This window comes from Cyprinus carpio, chromosome A13 (assembly GCF_018340385.1).
Source record: "Cyprinus carpio isolate SPL01 chromosome A13, ASM1834038v1, whole genome shotgun sequence".
NCBI classification, from domain to species: Eukaryota; Metazoa; Chordata; class Actinopteri; order Cypriniformes; family Cyprinidae; genus Cyprinus; species Cyprinus carpio.
The window spans coordinates 28,746,263-28,768,176 of record NC_056584.1 but is presented as its reverse complement, the minus strand read 5'-3'; the positions used below and the strand labels follow the sequence as shown (position 1 = coordinate 28,768,176).

General features: G+C 37.6%; 1 long non-coding RNA gene across 3 annotated transcripts in view; it reads right to left on the bottom strand.

Moving 5' to 3' along the window:
• The window catches only part of LOC122147302, a 66,636-nt gene extending 49,575 nt beyond the window's left edge, over nucleotides 1–17,061 (bottom strand). For all 3 annotated transcript variants that reach the window (XR_006161570.1, XR_006161571.1, XR_006161572.1), the window contains exon 1: nucleotides 16,717–17,061. This is a non-coding gene — a long non-coding RNA (uncharacterized LOC122147302). The remainder of the gene's footprint in view (nucleotides 1–16,716) is intronic.
• Nucleotides 17,062–21,914: the final 4,853 nt, after the last annotated feature.

The window sequence follows — 21,914 nt, the reverse complement described above, 5'->3', positions numbered from 1 at the left end:
TTACAGTATATTTACAATATTTCTTTTATTTTTATATCCCATGTTCACTCTTATGGTTGATGCATTTCTTCATTTAGCATTGTCAGCATAGTCACAAAAAAGACCCATGTGTGTGTTTTGATACACCAGTGTATATGAATATAATGTATAAACACCCTTGAGGGCAAGATGAGTCCACAATTTTATTGATTTGTTTTCTCGGAATAGAGAGACTTAATTTCAATTTTAAATGTGTTCACCTTTACTGGAATCAACCCTTTTCATAAGCACAGATGTGTGTGTGTGTGTGTTAGTTTGTGTGGATTTGTGTGTTTTTTTAAGCTGAGATGTGTGTTTTTTTGTGTGACTGTTATTGAGGTTGTGACCGGTGAACAGATTTCCACTGTTGGTTTGTTTGTGCTTGTGGACATGTTTATCCTTGCCACATGTTTGTCTTCTTGTGTCATAACCACTAGACAATGAATTTTCTAAGCCGCCTCTGGTGATGTATTCCAGAACAAATCAGAGTTAGAGAGTTGTGAAGCGGAAGCTGGAAGCAGGCCGATCCCGACACACTGCAGGTAGACGACCCGAGGAGGAAGAAATGAGTGTGATTGGTGTTACACTACAGAGCTACAACATTTGTATATGTATGAGCACATTTAACAGGGCAGAGACGCACTAATTGTTTAAATGTCAAACAGCCAATAAAGCGACTGACAGCCTGTCACTCCCTGTTTGTTTCATGATGTAGAGTGCGATTAAATAGGGGTTTTATAGCAGTGACATTTACAGATGCGTTACTGTTTTTCTTTGTTTTTTCCCATCTGACTGCCATGAAGAGAGATGCTCGCCATCATTTCTGCTCTCTACAATTAAAACTGACATTAACAACTCTCTGAATGCTGACATTTAATCAGATCCATCATTCTTTACATACTGGAGAGGGGAGATCTTTTTTTTTTTTTTTTTTTTTTTGGTTTTGGTGATGTGGTTAGGTTATCGAATTAGAATGGATGAATTACTGGCCGCATGGACTCTCACTTTGCCAGACATACTGTATTCAATTTTTGGGCCCGTGATAAGGTTACCGAATCCAATTAGAATGGATGAATTACTGGCCGCATGGACTCTCACTTTGCCAGACATACTGTATTATTCAGGATGCAGTATATATTGTGTCCTGTTATGAATTTGGATGTTTGTGAGGAGTGATTTTAGCACTGATGATTGTGGAGCATCACAAACACCTTCACTTGGCTCAGCGTTATTTCATGTAAAACAATCCTGTTGAAACAAAATGTGACCAAAAAGTGCTATTTTTCACTGGCACAACAGAATACAACTTCCATGATCATTTATTCATATGGTTAATCTAATTTCCATAAAAACATTTCATATTAAACATGATCCGTATTATCTTGCAACACTTTACAACAGATGTGTTTCCTTCACACTGTGAATTTCTCCTGCTGTGTGATTCTCTAGTTTTAATGTTTAATACTGTCTACTAAGTTTTAAATTTTTTTATTGTTTTATGATGGGGTGTGATGTTGTGATATTTCCATCCTTTATCACACAGAGTTTAATTTATGCCAGGGAAAAATGCTTTTCACACGACACACTGGAAATGTCGTGTTGTCATATTTTAAACAACAATAAAAACCTATTTAAAATTTGACCTTTTACACACATGCTTGGGACACCAGAAGCCATTCATGCAATTTCTGCAACACAATTCTCCAGACATACATGAAACTATATCTATCACACAGAGGATGCACATTTGTCCTCATAAAAACAAATTTATAAATATATATGTGTGTGTGTGTGTGTGTGTGTGTGTGTGTGTGTGTGTGTGTGTGTGTGTGTGAAAAAATGTGCAGTAAGTTGACTGCTAAACAAATTCCTCATTTGAAATGAAAAGCTTCTGCTCTCTGCTAAAGCTGTTATCTCTAAAACAGCTTCATCATAAAATAAGACTGATATAAACACAGATGTTTCACACATTATCTCTGCAGCAGCATGAAATAACTCTTTCACAAGTTCAGAAATGTATTAGTTTAGAAATATTTTCCACTGAAGTGTGAAGAGCATCAGTCTCCAGCGTGATACTCATGTTCTGCCTGCAAACATTACATGCTGCTGAAGATGTGGAGAAGCCTTGAGAGCATACTAGAATAAATCAGTGCCCTCAGCAGGTCCCGTGACCGTTCTTACCATTACTCACAGCCCAATCTACCACAGAATCAAAGAAAACAGATGAGTGACGTTTCAGCAAACGTTCACAGCTCATTTTTATCAACAATAATGCCATTGAACAAATTTGAGACAGTGTGGCTGAGCAACATTCAGAAGCAGAGATGGACTTAAAGCACCATGCAGACTGACTGGTGCAGCTCATCGGCTGGTTGTTTATATGCGTTTGGGTGTTACCTTTTATATATAAAAAATGTGTTTTCAGCTGGGGTCTCAAACTACTAGCCATTTTCCAGCTACTTAATTTTGGCTGATGAAATAATTTGATTTAAGGCTGGAATACATTACACAACATTTAAAATCTGAACAGATTTTAAAACACTAGGAATCATACACAAGCTTACTTTGTAAACATTCACAGAGGAAACACATCATACACTAGCTTACTTTGTAAACATTCACAGGAGCTTACTTTGTATTGTTTATAAGAGGAAAATGAAATTGTGTGTGTGTTTCAAATTTCAATATTTTATTCAGAATACAACAACATGACATATCAAATGTTTAAACTGAGAAAATTTATCATTTTAAGGGAAAAATAAGTTGATTTTAAATTTCATGGCATTAACACATCTCAAAAAAGTTGGGACAAGGCCATGTTTACCACTGTGTGGCATCCCCTCTTCTTTTTATAATAGTCTGCAAACGCCTGGGGACTGAGGAGACAAGTTGCTCAAGTTTAGGAATAGGAATGTTGTCCCATTCTAATACAGGCTTCTAGTTGCTCAGCTGTCTTAGGTCTTCTTTGTCACATCTTCCCCTTTATGATGCGCCAAATGTTTTCTATGGGTGAAAGATCTAGATTGCAGGCTGGCCATTTCAGTACCGGATCTTCTTCTACGCAGCCATGATGTTGTAATTGATGGAGTATGTTGTCTGGCATTGTCATGTTGGAAAATGCAAGGTCTTCCCTGAAAGAGACGACGTCTGGATGGGAGCTTATGTTGTTCTAGAACTCGGATATACCTTTCAGCATTGATGGTGCCTTTCCAGATGTGTAAGCTGCCCATGCCACACGCACTCATGCAACCCCATACCATCAGAGATGCAGGCTTCTGAACTGAGCACAAAGACACCAGTGTGCATGCACGGGGAAGAGACCGGTCTCTCAAGGGTTGGTGCGTTGGGCTTTTTAAACAGCGGTGGTGGTTGGTGTTGATTTTCATTTTGTGTGAGGTGTGACACGTTGCTCGCTGCTAGCCCTGGCTCGTCCAGCGCCCCTCCCCTCTCACACACCCACTCCTGTCGGGAGCCTGGTGAAGGGCGGTGATTTGGGACGGGGTGCCGATGATAATTGGGGGGAGGCAGCTGACTCGTCAGAGTACTAATAAATCCCAATATGTTTATAATAGGCATGCTATTAAGCAACTAGTTTATAATGAGAATTGGTCCCTATACTAAAGTGTTACCATGAATATAATATGTGTTCTTAAATTGTCTCAAAATAGTAAACGTTTAATATCCTCTGACTGGATGGAAGTTTAAAAAGTCTTAAATTAAAAAAATGATTTTCTCATCATACACTATGCAATTTTCTATGAAATTTGTCAACTCAGATCTGCAGATTGGCTCTGACCTTTGGCAGCTAGAGTCAACTTCTGCAGACTGTAATTCGGGGGAAAAATCTGGGCAGCAACAAACATCATGTGTCACTTGACTGCAATGTATTTGATGTAACTGATTGTTCCAGGTCTCTGAATGGGACGATTACCTGCCTGATGTCAAACAATCCAATCTTGAGTCTCATTACTCCATTAAACACAGCAGTAGGGGTAAGTTGAGGGTAAGTTGATTCGCTCCTGCTTTAGCAGACACTCTCTTGAGCTACAGACATAGCTCGTCTAGATACTGGTCATGTGTTCAATGTTTTTCCACATCTTGTAAATGGCTAATGACTTTACTGTGATAAAGGCTCTAGATGTATGATATTTTCTCCGCACTGCAGCTGTCACTCAGGAGAAGAGCGTGAAGCGTGAATCCTCGAGAGCGCTGTGAGCGGAGCTCCATCTGTGCTGGTCTGCGTCACAGTGAATGCGTCAAACATAAACAAGACTTAAAGCGAACCAAAATAGAAATGCAGACTTTTTCTTATGAAAAGCAAATCATCCTTGAAAAAATTGAGTAAGAACACAATATGACAAACAGAAAAGTGAAAGTGCTGCAAAAAAGGCCATCTAATGACATCAAATAACTGGCCTCTCACAAACTAGTGTTGTTTAATCATCCTAAAATAACCCTTCTCTAGACCCGATAAGAGTAAAAGAGCCTCTTGGGCAATATTGTTGATGGTTCATAGCTAATGGACACTCAGTCCAATGACATATTCCCAAAAACATGCCGTGAAGAAACCTTGAGAATAAACATTATCATGAACTATTATCATGTTGGGCAGTCAGAAGCAAAAAAACACTCTTTGTGCATGACACGAAGGGATAAGCAGTAGATCTCAAAATGTGTCTGAAATACATGGTAAAAAAAAAAAAAAAAAAAAAACGAGTTATAGATGTTAAAGATGTTTTTAAAACATGCCACAATATCTGCATATCTCTCCTATAGAGAATATAGAATGTATACTTTTAAATTCAGTTTTTACTAGTTCCAGTTTCTATGGCTATGTTCATGGCGAAGGCAAAGTTAACTTAAAAAAAAAAATTAATCTTTTTTTTTTTTTCTAACCTTAAAACTAAATTTGGATTAACCTGAATAAAACTAAAAAACTAAATTCAACAGATTTTACTATCAGGTCCACCAATCTCTGTGTAAAAATGAAATGATGATGCTGCCATCTTTCTGAAGTCATTTCTCCCTCCTGTAATTTGGCCCTGAATCTCAAGTGAAAATCCTCATTTTGACCCTCCTCTACAAAATACTGGATTACTCAGTAAATATACATCCATGACATTTCATATTCTGGCTTTCTTCACTGTTTATGTTTGTCTTTCTTCAGAAAAAAAAATATGAACAAAATCAGAAATTTGAGCCAGGGAAGTTTCTGAAATTTAGTTGATTTGACAGAACGACCAACTGATAATTAGATAAATAATAATTAATTGATAAATAGATGATAACTGGAGACTACTTGCTAAATTAAATGACACAACAAAGTAGAATAATTTGAAATGTTTGTTGCATAATGCATACAGTTACACATACTTAAAAATAAATAGTAAACCAGGTATACAGTGTACAGTCAGTGCTCACTAAGAAGCGGGCTGGAACTCTGAACACAGCTGTGTAAAATGAGGGACACAGAAACAGCTACAGCCTATAAATAGTGAAAAGGAAAGAGTTTTCTGGTCTGTTTCCATGCAGCCAGTAAAGGACAAACTTGATTCCCTTCAGCATTTATTTCATGGTTTGATAATTTATGTCTGCTGGGCACACGATAATGTAATAATGGTGGAACATAATAAAATCAAAAAGCTGATTTAATAGATTTTAGCAGAAAGCTAATACATATTTGAATGACCCAACATAAAACAGAGGCTGAAGTAGAAGTCCACTGTCTAATATCATGATGTGGGAATGTGGTCTCAAACCACAAGCCACAAATCGACTGCAAACCACTCAGAGAGTCGACACAAGGTGAATAAGATGACCCTCCATTCATATTCTCACTCAACAGTATGTAAAATACAGCTGATAAGGTGTTCATAATCAAAACTGATTACCCCTATTGGTCATTTGGCTGGATGAATGATCTCATGAAGCTCTGGAGCCCCGAGACACCCGTCATGAGACACATGCATGGGATTTCAGTCTGATGGAACGCTCGCTCGCAGCTGTACGTGCTGAAAGTGCTTAAAATCGGCCAGGGTTCATGTGAATGGATATAGATGACTGTTCTAGCGCTACAACAGATTTGCATAACTGTATTTCCTATCACTGGAATTATTGACCTTGTGTGGAATTAGTGCCCTGAAGGATTCTATAAATGACATTAACGGTTCATTCCTGATGCTAATGTATCACACCGCCAAAGGTTCAAACCAGGGCTCTGAACCGGTTCAAGGAACGAAAATGAAAAACGGAAACGAACGATATTTTGACAGGAACAGAACCAGAACCAGAAACGAAATCAAATTTTATAGTTCCGAACAGAATGGAAAATTTGAAATGGCCATTACCCAGTTAATAACGTTATTTTATCATTCCATTTAATATTTGAAATTTGCTGTTAACCAATCATAAATTCCAGTAGTACTATGCAAATGTGACACTGAAGCCAACGAGTGAAATGTCGCTCAGCTGTAAACTCATCATAGGTAAGAGCAATGCACCGCCCTTAGAGTTTATCTGAAGATAGTGTAAGATGAATTCAACAGATCACACGCACCTGTAGCGCTTCTGTGAATGGAGAAAACAGAAAAACTATAGGCTAACATAAAGAGGAATATAGGCATATAACACTAAATATATTTTACTTAAATCATATTGACAGATTAATGAAACGAATGAAAAAATGTGCTAAATTACTGTTCCATGTTTTATGTCGATGAAAGTACAGACACTATATAATAAATAATATTTTAGCATCCAGATACGTCAGGAACATGGAAACACTTGGATTCATGCCGAATGAGAGAAGTAGGCATCAGCTTCACCTTAAATTAATTTGTTTTTGGATTGACGTTTTTATAGCCTAAACTTTAGAGGATTTGTTTTGGAGAGAAACTAATAACTGTTTTTAGAATGTTTGTAAACATTTTGCTTTAGCCTACAGGCATTTTAGCCTTCATTATTTTGGAAAGTAATAGGGCTAATAAAATGCGACGTGAGCCATGACTTTGTTTTGTTTGTTTAAATGTGAAGAAACATATAGGACATCACTCAGGAGACACCTCCAGAATACTGATCGAACAATTGGAGCGCTGCTTAACTAAAGATACACACCTACGTCTCCTTTGATTAAAAATAAAAGCTACTGCCATTATCTGGCTTTTATTAAGTCTCTCATTAAAAAACACATCTTGATCTTGAAGAATTAGTTAATTACAGACTGATCTCAAATCTTCCTTTTTCTGTCAAAAATTCTAGAAAAAGCAGTATCCTCTCCACTATGTTCCTTCTTAGAGAGAAATGGTATCTGTGAGGATTTCCAGTCAGGATTTAGACCGTATCATAGTACTGAGACTGCTCTCCTTAGAGTTACAAATGACCTGCTCTTATCATCTGATCGTGGTTGTATCTCTCTATTAGTGCTATTGGATCTTAGTGCTGCGTTTGACACAATTGACCACAGCATTCTTTTGCATAGACTTGACACTTTGTTGGCATCAGTGGAAGTGCATTAGCATGGTTTTAAATTTTACTTATGTGTCCTTTTTCATTTAGTTGAAGTGTTTGTTGGGGTTTGTTGTAGTTTATTAGTGTGGTATGGAGTACCTCAAGGCTCAGTACTAGGGCCGTTACTCTTCACGCTTTACATGTTACCCTTGGGAAATATCATCAGGAAACACGGTGTTAGCATTCACTGTTATGCTGATGACAATCAGCTCTATATTTCTTCAAGGCCCGGCGAAACATACCAGTTGGAAAAACTAACAGAATGCATAGTCGATATAAAAAAACTGGATGATGATGATGTAATTTCTAACTGCTAAATTCTGAAAAAAGAGAGGTGTTAATTATAGGACCTAAAATCTCTGCATGTAATAACATAGAACACTGTCTAAGACTTGATGGCCGCTCTATCAATTTTTCGTCATCAGTTAGGAACCTAGGTGTGCTATTTGATAGCAATCTTTCCTTAGAAAGCCACGTTTCTAGCATTTGTAAAACTGCATTTTTCCATCTCAAAATATATATATAAATCACAACCTATGCTCTCGATGTCAAATGCAGAAATGTTAATCCATGCGTTTATGATCTCAAGGTTAGACTATTGTAATGCTCTATTGGGTGGTTGTTATGCAAGCTTAGTAAACAAACTCCAGTTAGTCCAAAATGCAGCAGCTAGAGTTCTTACTAGAACCAGGAAGTATGATCATATTAGCTGGTTCTGTCAACACTGCACTGGCTCCCTATCAAACATCGTATAGATTTTAACTCTTGCTTATTACTTATAAAGCCCTGAATGGTTTAGCACCTCAGTATTTGAACAAGCTCTTGTTACATTATAGTCCTCCACGTCCGCTGTGTTCTCAAAACTCAGGCAATTTGATAATACCTAGAATATCAAAGTCAACTGCAGGCGGCAGATCCTTCTCCTATTTAGCGCCTAAACTCTGGAATAACCTACCTAACATTGTTCGGGAGGCAGACACAATCTTGCAGTTTAAATCTAGATTAAAGACCCATCTCTTTAACCTGGCTTACACATAACATACTAATATGCTTCTAATTTCTAAATCTGTTAAAGGATTTTTAGGCTGCATTAATTAGGTAAACCGGAACGGGGAACACTTCCCATAACACCCGATGTACTTGCTACATCGTTAGAAGAATGGCATCTACGCTAATATTAGTCTGTTTCTCTCTTATTCTGAGGTCACCGTATCCACCAGATCCAGTCTGTATCCAGATCAGAGGGTCACTGCAGTCACCCGGATCCAGTATGTATCCAGCCCAGATGGTGGATCAGCACCTAGAAAGGACCTCTACAGCCCTGAAAGACAGAAGAGACCAGGACTAGAGCCCCAGAGACAGATCCCCTGTAAAGACCTTGTCTCAGACGACCACCGGGGCAAGACCACAGGAAACAGATGATTCTTCTGCACAATCTGACTTTGCTGCAGCCTGGAATTGAACTGCTGGTTTCGTCTGGTCAGAGGAGAACTGCCCCCCGACTGAGTCTGGTTTCTCCCAAGTTTTTTCTCTATTCTCTCACTGATGGAGTTTTGGTTCCTTGCCGCTGTCGCCTCTGGCTTGCTTAGTAGACACTTCATTTACAGCGATATTGTCAACTTGATTGCAAATGATTGCACAGATACTATTTAAACTGAACTGAGCTGCATGATGACATCACTGAATTCAATGATGAACTGCCTTCAACTGTCATTTTGTATTATTGACACACTATTTTCCTAATTAATGTTGTTCAGTAGCTTTGACACAATCTGTTTTGTTTAAAGCGCTATATAAATAAAGGTGACTTGACTTATAGATCTCAATGAAAGCATACTTTTAAATGAGCCTGAGGTGTAGTGTGACGGTGAGAGATGAAAAGATGAGTGAAATAATTTCATAAACAATCATCACACGTTCTCATGACAGAGAGAAAGTGCAGCACAGATGGAAGAGAATCACAATCTGTTGAGCACATCTGTGATGGACTTATATGCAGATGAAGACCATTTTCACTTAAAAAAATCACTCAGAAATTGCAAGTCAATTCCACAAATAATTATAAAGAAATGAAAAGTAATTGGACGCAGTGAATTAATGAATCTTTGAAGTAGAAAGACTGAAATAGCATTTCCTTACCCTATAACCCTAACATACTGCAATAATCTTTGCTTTATTTACAACTTCAAAAAATACTTTTTAATGTGCAGTTCTGCAGATCACACTGCACAAAAGGACATTCTGGTCCAGGAACAGCGATCTGTTGGAGACAGCAGCGGTACTAACTTAAGATAGGAGTTTTTCATTGTTGAAGATGCTCATCTTCTCTCTGAACAAAAGCTTTTCCTGATAAAAGCACAGCCGAATGGAAAGAATGCCTGCAACACGTATGAAACAGCATGCGGCACGTGATTCTGCAGGATCAATGTTGATCAGACAACACAGTAGACGTGATTATGTGACACAGAGTGTAACATTTTAAGTAGTTTCAAAAAAAATGATTAGGGTGAAACGGTCAATCATAATCGTTCAGCATGGTTTGCTCAGGACACAGCAGGTCACCGGCCTGAGCAGTTGATTTCTGTGCATTAAATTATCATTTAGCTCCATCTATTGAATGTGGAAAGACTGCTAACTTTTTGTCCAAATTATATATTTAAAAAATAATGTGATGTGAGCCATCTAAATGTATAAATCTCAAGATCAGATCACTAACACTAAATATTCAGGCAACTATCAAAAAGAATAGTATACAGTCTACTGAACGCTGCTATTTCTCCCATTCATTTTTCCTGCGAGTTCTCTGTCTCCTCATGATGTCAAGAAATAAAATCATGCTTATTTTACTCAAATGAAAAATTAAATTAGATCTACACCACCACAAGTTTGAAGAACAAATGTAAAACTGGAAAAGTTATGAACTGGAAACTGTAAATGGTGCAAAGCTATAAACATATATGAATAATTATTATTATTGTATGGGGGAAAACTGTCCTAAATGTAGTGGGCCAATAGAGAAAAACAACCACTTTACTTGATTTTTAATCTTTATATTTCAGCCATCATGGAATAATAATGCTACAGTCCAACAAACAGCCCATAAAATGCCTAACTGAGTGAAAGCAGTGCCTCGGAGGAAGATGCCAATTTGTTTCTGACAGCACTTTAGAAAGTGAAGATGTGAAGAGTTCAGTGATTGCTTCTTCTGTCTGAGACACACACACACACACACATAAATCATTAATTAGTTAAATCACTCACTCACACTAAAAGCAGCCCCTCCGGATCAATTTATTCACATAATCAATGTTTATCACTGATGAGATACATTGGATTTACAGACAAACACACAGAATTTTATCTTGTGATAGAGAGAAAAAAAAAGGCCAGAATGTTTTGTTTTAACTTGTACATGTACATGTAACTTGATTTCCCTGTTTGTTGATCTAACCTGAAGATCAGGATTGTACAGACTGTAATCCACACATTTCATGTTAATTCACTCTTGAACCTGTATCTGTATCTGTCTGTATCAGAGTGTGAACTAAACACTTCTGTGCTTTTGGAAATGCTGACAGAAAATCTGACATTCAGTTTAACTTTTATGACACACTTTCTGTGCCCATGGACTAAACAGTGAACAACAGATCCCAAATTAACTGGAATAAATCTTTTTTTCTACTCATTATGAGATTAGACTGCCAATAGTTATTTTTTAAACCAAATGACAGCAAAATAACAATAACAAAACAAAACAAAAACAAAACAGAAACACAGCCTGCAGACAGTGCTCAGATGACGTCTGTCAATCACTGATCCCAGATCAGCTCGCGCTGTCATGGGACACAGATCACATTTTAGCAATATTTCACAAAACCCCAAGCTCACGTTATGCCTCTCACCGTCCCAACAGAGTGTGTGGTGGAAGAAGACGAGACAATTTAATAAGACCAGGCTCTCATTCCTGAAGAACGAGCGAAATGACTCTCCTTCGTCTGTAATTCAGCTCAGCACCGCTGTGATAAATGAGCTGCAGGTAAAGGTTAGATTTGCTCGGATCTGAGCGTCTGTCCCTGCCAGCGCTGGATAATCACTGTACTTCGTCAAATTAAGAAGCCCACTTCATCATTCAGAGGTCAGAAAAATGCTGCTTAAATTACCTGCTATTAAAATTGGATGTTAAACGTAATTAAGCTTCATCTGTGTGTTTTTCTGCTCGGTTTGAGTATGACAGAATTGCTGTCTTTGTGATTATATGAAATGCTGAAGAGAGTTTTCAGGACCAAGTGAGTTTCATGAATTCACTGCCTCTGAGACTCACGTTAACCTGTGTGTCCTCAATCTCTTCCAATCCCTCTGTAAGCTGCTTTCCCTGCAGAAGTTCTTGCTGTACGACTGCTGAAACCCAACAGCATTTCTTCTCTAACCATCTCTGTCCTTACTTACACCAGTGACAGAAATAAGCAGGGCTTGAATTGAGGGGGATGCGGGGGCATGGCATCCCCCGGTGGAAAAAAATTACAAAAAGCATCCCCCCTGTGAAACCACCATCCCCCCTAACTATCCCCTTTAGATTAATAATGTGGTTTATTATGTAAAATTTACAGTGCAAATTAAATGTTAAAATTCTCTACTGATGATAATTCACGAACTAAATAACGGCGATTGGCCAATCAGAACTCGGTTCTGCTATAAGCTGCTCACAAGTTGAAGCAAGTTTCAAAAATGGTTCAAGTGCAACTTTTAAAGTTATTTAAAAAGAAGACAACAGAAGATATGATTTTTCCTTGATTAGAATTTAAAGACATTCCCCTGACATAGTGTCATTGTGAGGGACTGAGAGATGATAGGAGATCTGACGAGTGTCACCGACTTTGCAAAAACAAACAAAAATACATCTTGAAAGTCCAGAAGCATTCACTGCACGATGAAGCCCATCAGAATGCAGTTAGAATGCCCTTTTAATTCAAGTAATGAAAGAAAAAATACCCATGTTTGAGTTTGTATAATTTTATATTCATTACACAACCAATGTACTTTTCTGATTATAAGCACATAAATATGCTAATAATTTTATACAACAGTGTAGAGCAACGCGTTTTCAATAAATCATTTATTAAAACAGGGATTTGCTACCACCCATGGGCATTTTTATTGTCATTAAAATTAGCTATGGGACAAACCCCCACCCCCTCCCCCTCAAAGAAATTGACCAAACCATCCCCCCTGAATTTTCTTTACAATTTGAGCACTGGAAATAAGTGCAGTTACAATAGCAAACCCTACAGAGAGCACTGCTAGAATGTGACCTTATGATAATGCAATAAGTTACTGTGACAATACTGCACTAGTTTACCCACCATTTACGAGAGAAAGGACTCAAGATCACACTTGAAAAAGCAGGTGCACGTTTACTCTGCAAATGTGGCACATCTGGTAAATTCACAGACTCTTAGAGGTCCATAAATGCATTTACACAGCAACTATAACTGCAGATATTAACTGCCTTTGATAATGGAGGCTGAGATGGCTCAGAGCTGGCTTAATTTAGTCTTTTATATACATATACAAGCAGTCACGTGGAATAAAAGAAGAGGAGAAAAATCCAACAGAGAAAGAAAACCTGGTTAGGGTTTCTTGACCAATGCGACATTCAAGACCTCATCTGGAGGTTATCTGGTGAATAAAACAAAAAAATAAATAAATAACAATACATTAAATAATTATAATAACATATTTTTTACATTTACAGCAGTAACTTACATGCTTGACTAAAATCTCATACAAGCTCTTTAAATTTACATATCCAAGAGAATATGAACATATCTTGACATGTGCTTCAGTAGTAAAAACAGCATGTTTATTTCCAAGGTTGGAAACTAAGCTAAAACTATTTCTCAGAAAGTCCTCCAGCTTTATATTGCATATGCACTCTTACAAGTGTTGAATACTACACCTTGTGGAGTCAGAAATCATTTCGTACATAGTCACTGAAAAATAATTTAATTTATTACTATTACAAAACTGAGCATAGTTAATAAATTCCATTAGTGTATACAACAAATAATTAAAATGGTTAGCATATTATAAACCATATGGGTACATTTATAATTTTACAACTTAAAATAATGACTTTGGCAAATGCATTGCCATGACACACACAGGGAGCAGTAACTTTATCACGATGGACTCAGTATGCCTCGGGATGTTCCTGCATTTCACTCTCACGCTGGAACTGACCAGAAATGGCCTGCATTTGTAGTGTGGCCAGAAAAAAAACAACAACCTGTCAGAATCCATCTGGAGACACCATGTCAGAAACGTCCAGGTGAGTTTTGTACAGCGCTGCTGACAGCAGGAGGAAGAGCTCAGGCACTATATGACACAACAGCAGCACTGATTCATGGGAGAAAAATCCCTACAGACTCTGTAACGTATTCTTTTTCATTTGTATACTATAAACTGCATAGAAAATGCTAAAAAGAAATGTTTCACAGAGTAGTGCACTACACCACTGTCACAAAGACTCATGCTGCAACAGTGTGCAATCCAGTTCAGATCACAGTTACCACATTTTCCATGCAAATCATGTTTTTATCAGCTGAAACATGCTGCGACTTATGTTCCAAAGTGACTTATGCACTTATGCACTTAAAGGGGTCATAGAATGCCCATTTTCCACAACTTGATAGGATCTTATTCTTTAGGACCTTTTTTACCCTGTCAAAAACAGCTCTTTTCAGAGCATGCAGCTTTGTAGCATTTTCTTTTAAATGTTAATGAGCTCTGCTGACTCCGCCCCTCTCTTCCGAGCTGCTCTCTGAGGGACTGTTTACTTTAGCCACATTCATCGTGAAACTTGCTAATTAGCACATTGTAAGAAAAGGCGATTTGCGAAGATTAATTAAAAAACCTTATACTCACTTCTGTAGGGGAAGCTGGATCACGAATGATTTGCGTGAACATAGACACATTTATGTAGCTCAAGGGTGTATTCTCTTCAAAAACAAACATAATTCACTGCATCTTCAGCGGTCGGGAGTAAATGACGACTGCTGTGTTCATTATAACATCCAACAACAGAACACCTCAATCACTCAGGAGTCATCCCTGTCTACATCTGCTCCGGCGGTGAAACAATGCTGGACTGATGACAGGCACTCAGGGCGGAGCTAAGGTGAGACGCCGGTCCAGTCTGTGCTGAAACACTACTGTCAATCAAAGTATCGTGGGAGGGGCCTGTTTTGTGACGTCACACAGACAGGCAGCTGAGATCGGCTCGATTTGAGAAAGGGGGAAATATTTTAGTAGATTAAAATATCATTTTTTAATCTATTTTATCATTTTAGGGTGGTTGTGTACACACACTGCCAACACACATTTCAGTTCAAACAACTTGTAAGAGTGTATGTAGCATTCGATGTCCCCTTTAACTTCGAAAGCGCGCACATTTGGATTTGTGCCCAGAGACAGAAGTACTGTATGTGAGTTTGGGTTTATGTTTATTTTCATAGATTCCCCACATGCAGTAGTTTCAGATTTGCTTTAAATACATTTGTTTAGGCCTGGCACTTCTAATAAATGTTATTTATAGTGAATGCCGCTATAATTTATGTTAGTTCTATACCTATATTTTTCATTCCTGATCTGTTCTGAATACTGTTAAATGTAATAGATTTGTTGTGGCGTGACAGGAACTAAAACAGATTTTTATAGTGTTTATGATGTTTGTAAATGGTTTATATTATTTACCGATATTTTACATGACTTCTGAATAAATGAAATAATAAAATATGACTTATAAACTGATCCAACTTAACTTTGTGGTTGTTTTTTCTCTCAACAATGCAATTCTGACCTGGTATGACTTATTTATGGAGAATACAGTAAGAATTCAGTTATCTACGTTTGTTACCTGTCACACTGGAAAAGGAAAGTCAAATGAAGAAAACACTGCATTATATGGAATACAGTACTCTAAAAAAAGAGAATCACTCAGCTGTATTCAGTGTTTGTGGAGGATTCATTTCAATTCCAGCACGATATAATAGACGCGAGCACAAAGACACGCTCATGCAGACGTGTTTCTGAGTCTGGGACTGTTTGTCTCCGTCCGTCCCCACTGACGCTCGTGTGTGTCTGAATGTGAGAAAATCCATGACTAAAGAACATGAAGGTAGAGACAAAACATCTCTGTATCGATAAGCTTTATAGCTACAATATGGGGCAGAATCCTATTAAAAGCAGAAGAGAAATCAATGCAAAGCAATCTAGGGTGATTTTCAGGGGCCCCAGAAACCTGCCATTACTCACAGCTGCCTTAAACACATGGAGAAATGGAGCAGAAACACATCGGCTGACTGGTTCTGTGAGGTTTCTCTCTGCTTACTCAAGGACAAACCCATGACCTTCCTCTCGCTGCTGAAATCATGACAGAGAAAGTGGAAATTACTGGAGAATATCGAGACGCAGCAGACAGAGAAGATCTTCCTGTACAGTCATTACTCAGTCAAACTCCAAACACTGCTATTAACACATTCAGGCATTCACCGTAGGGTTTCAGCCAGTTTCTCTTTATGAAATACCCTACAGATCGACCCGAGCAATGAACAGAATCTACCGCAAAACCTGGAGCTGTGTGTGTGTGTGTGTGTGTGTGTGTGTGTGTGTGTGTGTGTGTGTGTGTGTGTTTGTGTGTGTGTGTGTGTGTGTGTGTGTCTCTGTGTGTGTGTGTGTGTGTGTGTGTGTGTGTGTGTGTGTGTCAGGTAATCCGTTCCCACCAGGGAAGATGTTTAATATATATTTGCATTCCCTGTAAATCCTCATCCTGCTGATTCCAGCGTGTTTCTGATTTCCTTTCACAGTGCTGTATGAGGAGAGGCGGAGGAGGAGTTAGTCTGCTGCGGTTCTGTTTATTTAACCCAGAAAACTCTTTTTTCCTGCTTTGAAATCTGGGACACACTGAAGACATGAAAATATGAACAACCAAAACAGAAGCCTGACGCTTACTGAGGAATGTAGAGGTCTGAGTCCAGAAAACGAATCAGAAAAGAGTTTACCTCAATGACACTGGCTCCTGTATCATCACTGGAATTAGATATTAAATATTCACAAACAAAGTCCTAAACACAAGAGAAAAATACAATCCTAACAAGTCGACATATTTCCTTCAGAAAACAAAGAGAAACTCACATAGTCTTTGTGTCTCTTCTCCTGCAATCCTTCAAATGATTCCATCTTCCGATTATTCCACAAAAATGACTGTAAATCTCTGGTCAGAGGTCAAGATCCTTCACATCATGTTGTTCATGCAGGAGGAAGGAACTGTTCATAACAAGTTGTTGTTTTTTTAACCTCATTAATCCAAAATGTTTCCCCTGACCTGTGTTTCCTCCATTCACATTCATGTCAAGTCAAGTCACTTTTATTTCTATAGTGCTTTATACAATACATATTGTGTCAAAGCAGCTTTACAGTGTTAAAAAATTCTAATTAAAAGTCCCCTGCACTTCCTGTTGTGTTCAGGAATCGGCTTCTTCTTCTTCTTTTTTTTTTAATGGCGGTTGGCAAACCCACTTAAAAGGTGCATTTCCGCCACCTGCTGGACTAGAGACAACATAGGTGACAACATATAAAAAAAATAAATAAAAAAAAAACCTTACACAAGGATACAATTACTTTATATGCTTCACTATGTAATCTTCAAATTCTATTTATTAAACCTATTGCTTTCAAATAATTTATAATTGCATTATAGACTTTATACTGTGCTGGAGCACACTTTAGTATTGTCAACTGTTATACATTCAATATTCAACAAACTTAATTCTTCTATTAATCGCATTCTTTCTCTTTCAGAGTTTAATAGGATATGTTCCACAGTCTCTGGAATATCACAATTATCGCAAATACCTGATTCATGTTTACAATAATAAACAATGATTGATGAGAGCTGTGTGACCAATACGGAGTCTAGATATTATTGTGTCCTCCTTCCTACTTCCAAATTATTTCCTTCCATTTCCATCTTGTTTTTGAATGTTTTATAGATGCCGACCCTTTACATCCCTATCACACATCTTTTCCCATCTCCTAATCATAGCCCCTCTGATTATTCCTTTCATTTCTGCTTTACTAAGTGATATGTTTATATCTATATCAGTTTGTTTTAATGCCTTCTTGGCCATTTGATCAGCTTCCTCATTTCCCTCTATCCCAACATGTGCCGGTACCCATAAAAATGAAATAATCTATATTGGTGAATTTTGAACATGCTTCGTAGGATATCATATAAAATGTCTTGTCTAGATGTAGCCTTGCCACTTAATAAACTTATTAAGACAGAGTAAGAGTCTGAGCAAATAACTGTTCTTAATGTCTGTATTTCCCCGACCCAATTAAGAGCTATCATTCCTGCTGAATAAACTGATAAATGATTACTTGTCCTTTTTCCAATTTTAATCTTAAATTGAGGAATGCTTATAGACACTGCTGTATTTCCTAAAACAGGATCTTTAGATCCTTCAGTAAATTTTAATTTCCTGACTATAATTTTGATCCATGTATATTTGTGCAATCTCATTCTTGGAAATATAACCCTTACTATTATTAATTTCTTCCAAAATCTGAAGGTCTACTATAGGCATTGGAAATAACTACGGAGGTATTATGGGAATTTCCCCTGTAGGATTTACATCTATTCTTGTCAACCCAGTATCCTCAGCCTCTTTTTTTACAGTCCATCCAAAACATGTATTATTTGAGTTATGTTCCCGACACTCTATTAATATCTTTTTAGCTGGATATTTCAATGTGTCCTTTTAAAAAGGTCCAATATATCAAAGTCAATTTAAGTCTGTGAATTTCCATTGGTGTCTTTTCCACCTGAATTGCTGATACTGGAGAGGTCTTAAGAGCACCACAACATACTCACAAGGCTTGTGCTTGAATAATGTCTATCTTTTTCAATAATGTTGCTGAAGCTGATCTATACACTATGCACCCATAATCTATACTCCTTAATGAATGCTGGCTTGCACCCCATTCTACCCCTGCTAAACATCTCAATATATTTATTCCTTTTTTGCATTTATCAATTATATTTTGAATTTCTATTGCAAAGGTCAATTTTTTATCCATCCATATTCCTAATCTGATATTTGATACTTGATCCAATACTTGTCCATAAAGATGAATTCTGACTATGGGAGTTACTTTCTTTTTTGAGAAACAAAAGACTTTCGTTTTTGACACTGACAGTCGAAAACACCACTACATATGAAACATTTCGTCCTTTCTTCCATAATGTTCCATCGTCAGCAAACAAGGTTTTCTTATTCTCAGTCCAATTTCACAGAATATATCATTAATCATTATATTGAAAAATATTGGTCTGCAGACACTCCCTTGAGGTGTTCCATTTTCTATTAAATAGTATTTTGAAAAGGAAGAGCCTGCTCTTACTTGTATAGTCCGGTCAGATAAAAAACTCATTATCCAATTATACATTCTTCCTTTAATGCCCAATCTATCTAGTTTAATTAAAAGACCATCTTACCAAAGCATGTTGTATGCCTTTTCGATGTCTAAGAAATCTCCCACTACTACCTCGTTATTTATTTGTGCCTTCCTGATATCGTCTTCCAAACATAAAACTGCATCCATAGTGTTTCGTCCTTTCCTAAAACCACTTATTGAGATATAAGTCCTTTACTCTCAAGCACATGATTAATCCTATTCATAACCATACATTCCATTAATTTACATATATTTGATGTTAAGTGTTCAGGAATCATAAATTATCTGCTCTATTTAACTAGCTCACCGTCACAGTGTCTTTTGAAGTGAATTTTTCATACAATGCAAATGCAAACATTAATTCATCTGTCATTTGTTCAAATAATAATTTCTGAAGTCACGATTTAGAACCATTAAAACTGAAATAACTAAAAAAATAACCTTTTTGAATGTTTGCATTTGTATTTTATGGTGTGGTTTTGTGAAGCATTAAACAGATTGAATGCACGATGATCTGAATCAAATGTTAAATCAGGAAGTCACTTACAGTGATTCTACCACAGGAACGACACAGAGCAAGATCACTGAAGCAAACCACAGTAAAGCCACAGCTGTATGATAAAACCATGTTCGCTCAAATCACAAATCCACCACACAGTGATCTCATGACAAACGATTCATAACGTATGCTCAATTTAATTCAAATGAGCTTTATTGGCATGACTGTGGAACAGCACAATGTTGCAAAATCAATAAACAGTGAACAAGTTATACAAGCATACAGATAGTTACTTATTCATGGCCATATTGTACATATAATATCACATAACACACACACAACAAAAAACAAAACAAAAATCAATAGTAAATAGAGGGTAAATATTTACAGAGAGCATTGATAAAGAACAGGGGTTTAGTGTTTGTCCCTCATGATGTGGCAGGAGGACACTTACTGCGCTGCTAGCTGGACACACTTCTCTTTCTCTCCCAAATTATAACAGAGTTTGTCTATGTCACTCGCTTGCCTGAATTCAGGCACAATTTGAGCTATTTGAGTACTTGTCTCTAATGTGTTTATATTTGCTGCAGTGTGTGAGGAAGTGCAGCTCGTCCTCTACGAGTCCCTCTGTGCAGTGAGGACACAGACGGATCTCTCTCTCTCTCACACACACACACACACACACACACACACTATAACACTCTCTCTCTCTCTCTTTCTCACATCTTCTCACACACACTCTCTCTCTCTCTCTCTCTCTCTCTCTCTCACACACACACACACACACACACACACACACTCTCCTCTCTCTCTCTCTCTCTCTCTCTCACACACACACACACACACACACACACACAACACACACACACTCTCTCTCTCTCTCTCTCTCTCTCTCTCTCTCTCTCTCTCTCTCTCTCTCTCTGCTGTCACAGACAGCTCTGTCTGCCCAAAATTAAATCCATACAAGAAAAGTAAAGTTCTGATGGCACTTTTAGCAAGCAAGTAGCAGGAAAGATCTTTAAACAGATACAGGTGAATCTATGATGTCCCTGAAGTAGAATGCGTGCTCCCCTGAGAATCACTGTCTGAAGACATCCACACAGAGACAGACAGACAGACAGACAGACAGAAGTGTGCTGAATAATCACGTCTGCTTGTTTGTTGTGATTCCTGACAGTCAGAACCCATGAAAACAGCTTTGCCATCAGCGTTACTGGCAGACCGATGTTAACTCCTCGTTACAGCTTTAAGAGGAAAGAGTCTTTCTGCAGGAATGTGGATCAGCAGCGCCACCTGGTGGCCATGAGGTGTCATGAGCGGATGAAGGAGAACAGTAATGAAGACCTGGGGTCTCATTTATAAAACTCTCCGTAGATTTCATCCTAAAAGTGTACGTAGGCACAAAAGCTAGATTTTGCGTACGCACAAAAGTTTTCAGATTTATACGCCAGAACCTGAGCAAAAATCTCTTTATAAATCTCAGTCAGGGGAAGATGCATCTCCACCTCGTCTCCTCCCCGAAATCACCATATATGGAGCTTACAACGCCTAGTTTTACTATGCATAACCTCATCTGCATATCATTTCCATGCATACTCCCATGCACGTGACGCCGTGTTTAACACCGAGACATATGAAAATATGAGAATATGAATATGAGATGGGGACTATAATGCCATTTGTGCCATACAAATTATCCAGTATCCTTGTTATGTTTTATAATAAATATATGAAAAATCCATAAAATAAAATGGTTTAAAGTTGTTCCCAGATATATTTTAGAATAGAGTTGATCTCATTATTTTACACTGGCCAAATAGTATTTCAGTTGTTTTAAACAATTTAAATCAATTAAATGTATGCAGTTTTGCTGATGAACATCTTTTAGCTATTTTTAGTGGAAACAGATAGGCCCATATTTACTGCAGTGTAAATACAAATGTCTGATTCGGCTCGTCACTGACGAAGTATTTTAAGAAGAAAACGTGCAAACCTTACTGTTTATATCCTTCAAACATAGTGATATTTTTTATTATGTTATGGATGCCTTCACACGACATTAACACCTCCGTGCAGCTGCGGTTGTACAGTAAGATATTATCATTGGTCATATACCGGACAATGGATCGCTCGAGGACTGAATCCAGCGGTGTCCGCCATAATATCAAAGTAAGTGCGCATCATTGATCATTGTTTTCGCTAAAATATTTCTCATAACATGCGATCTGTAGTTTAGTTTAAAGATTAATTACTGTGCACCTATAGCACTCCTCGCTGTCATTACATTGCATACCACAGGAAAATTATTTAGCCTATATTGTTAATAAAATTATGTAATTATATTTTTTGTAAAATTATGTAATTTTAGTGTTTA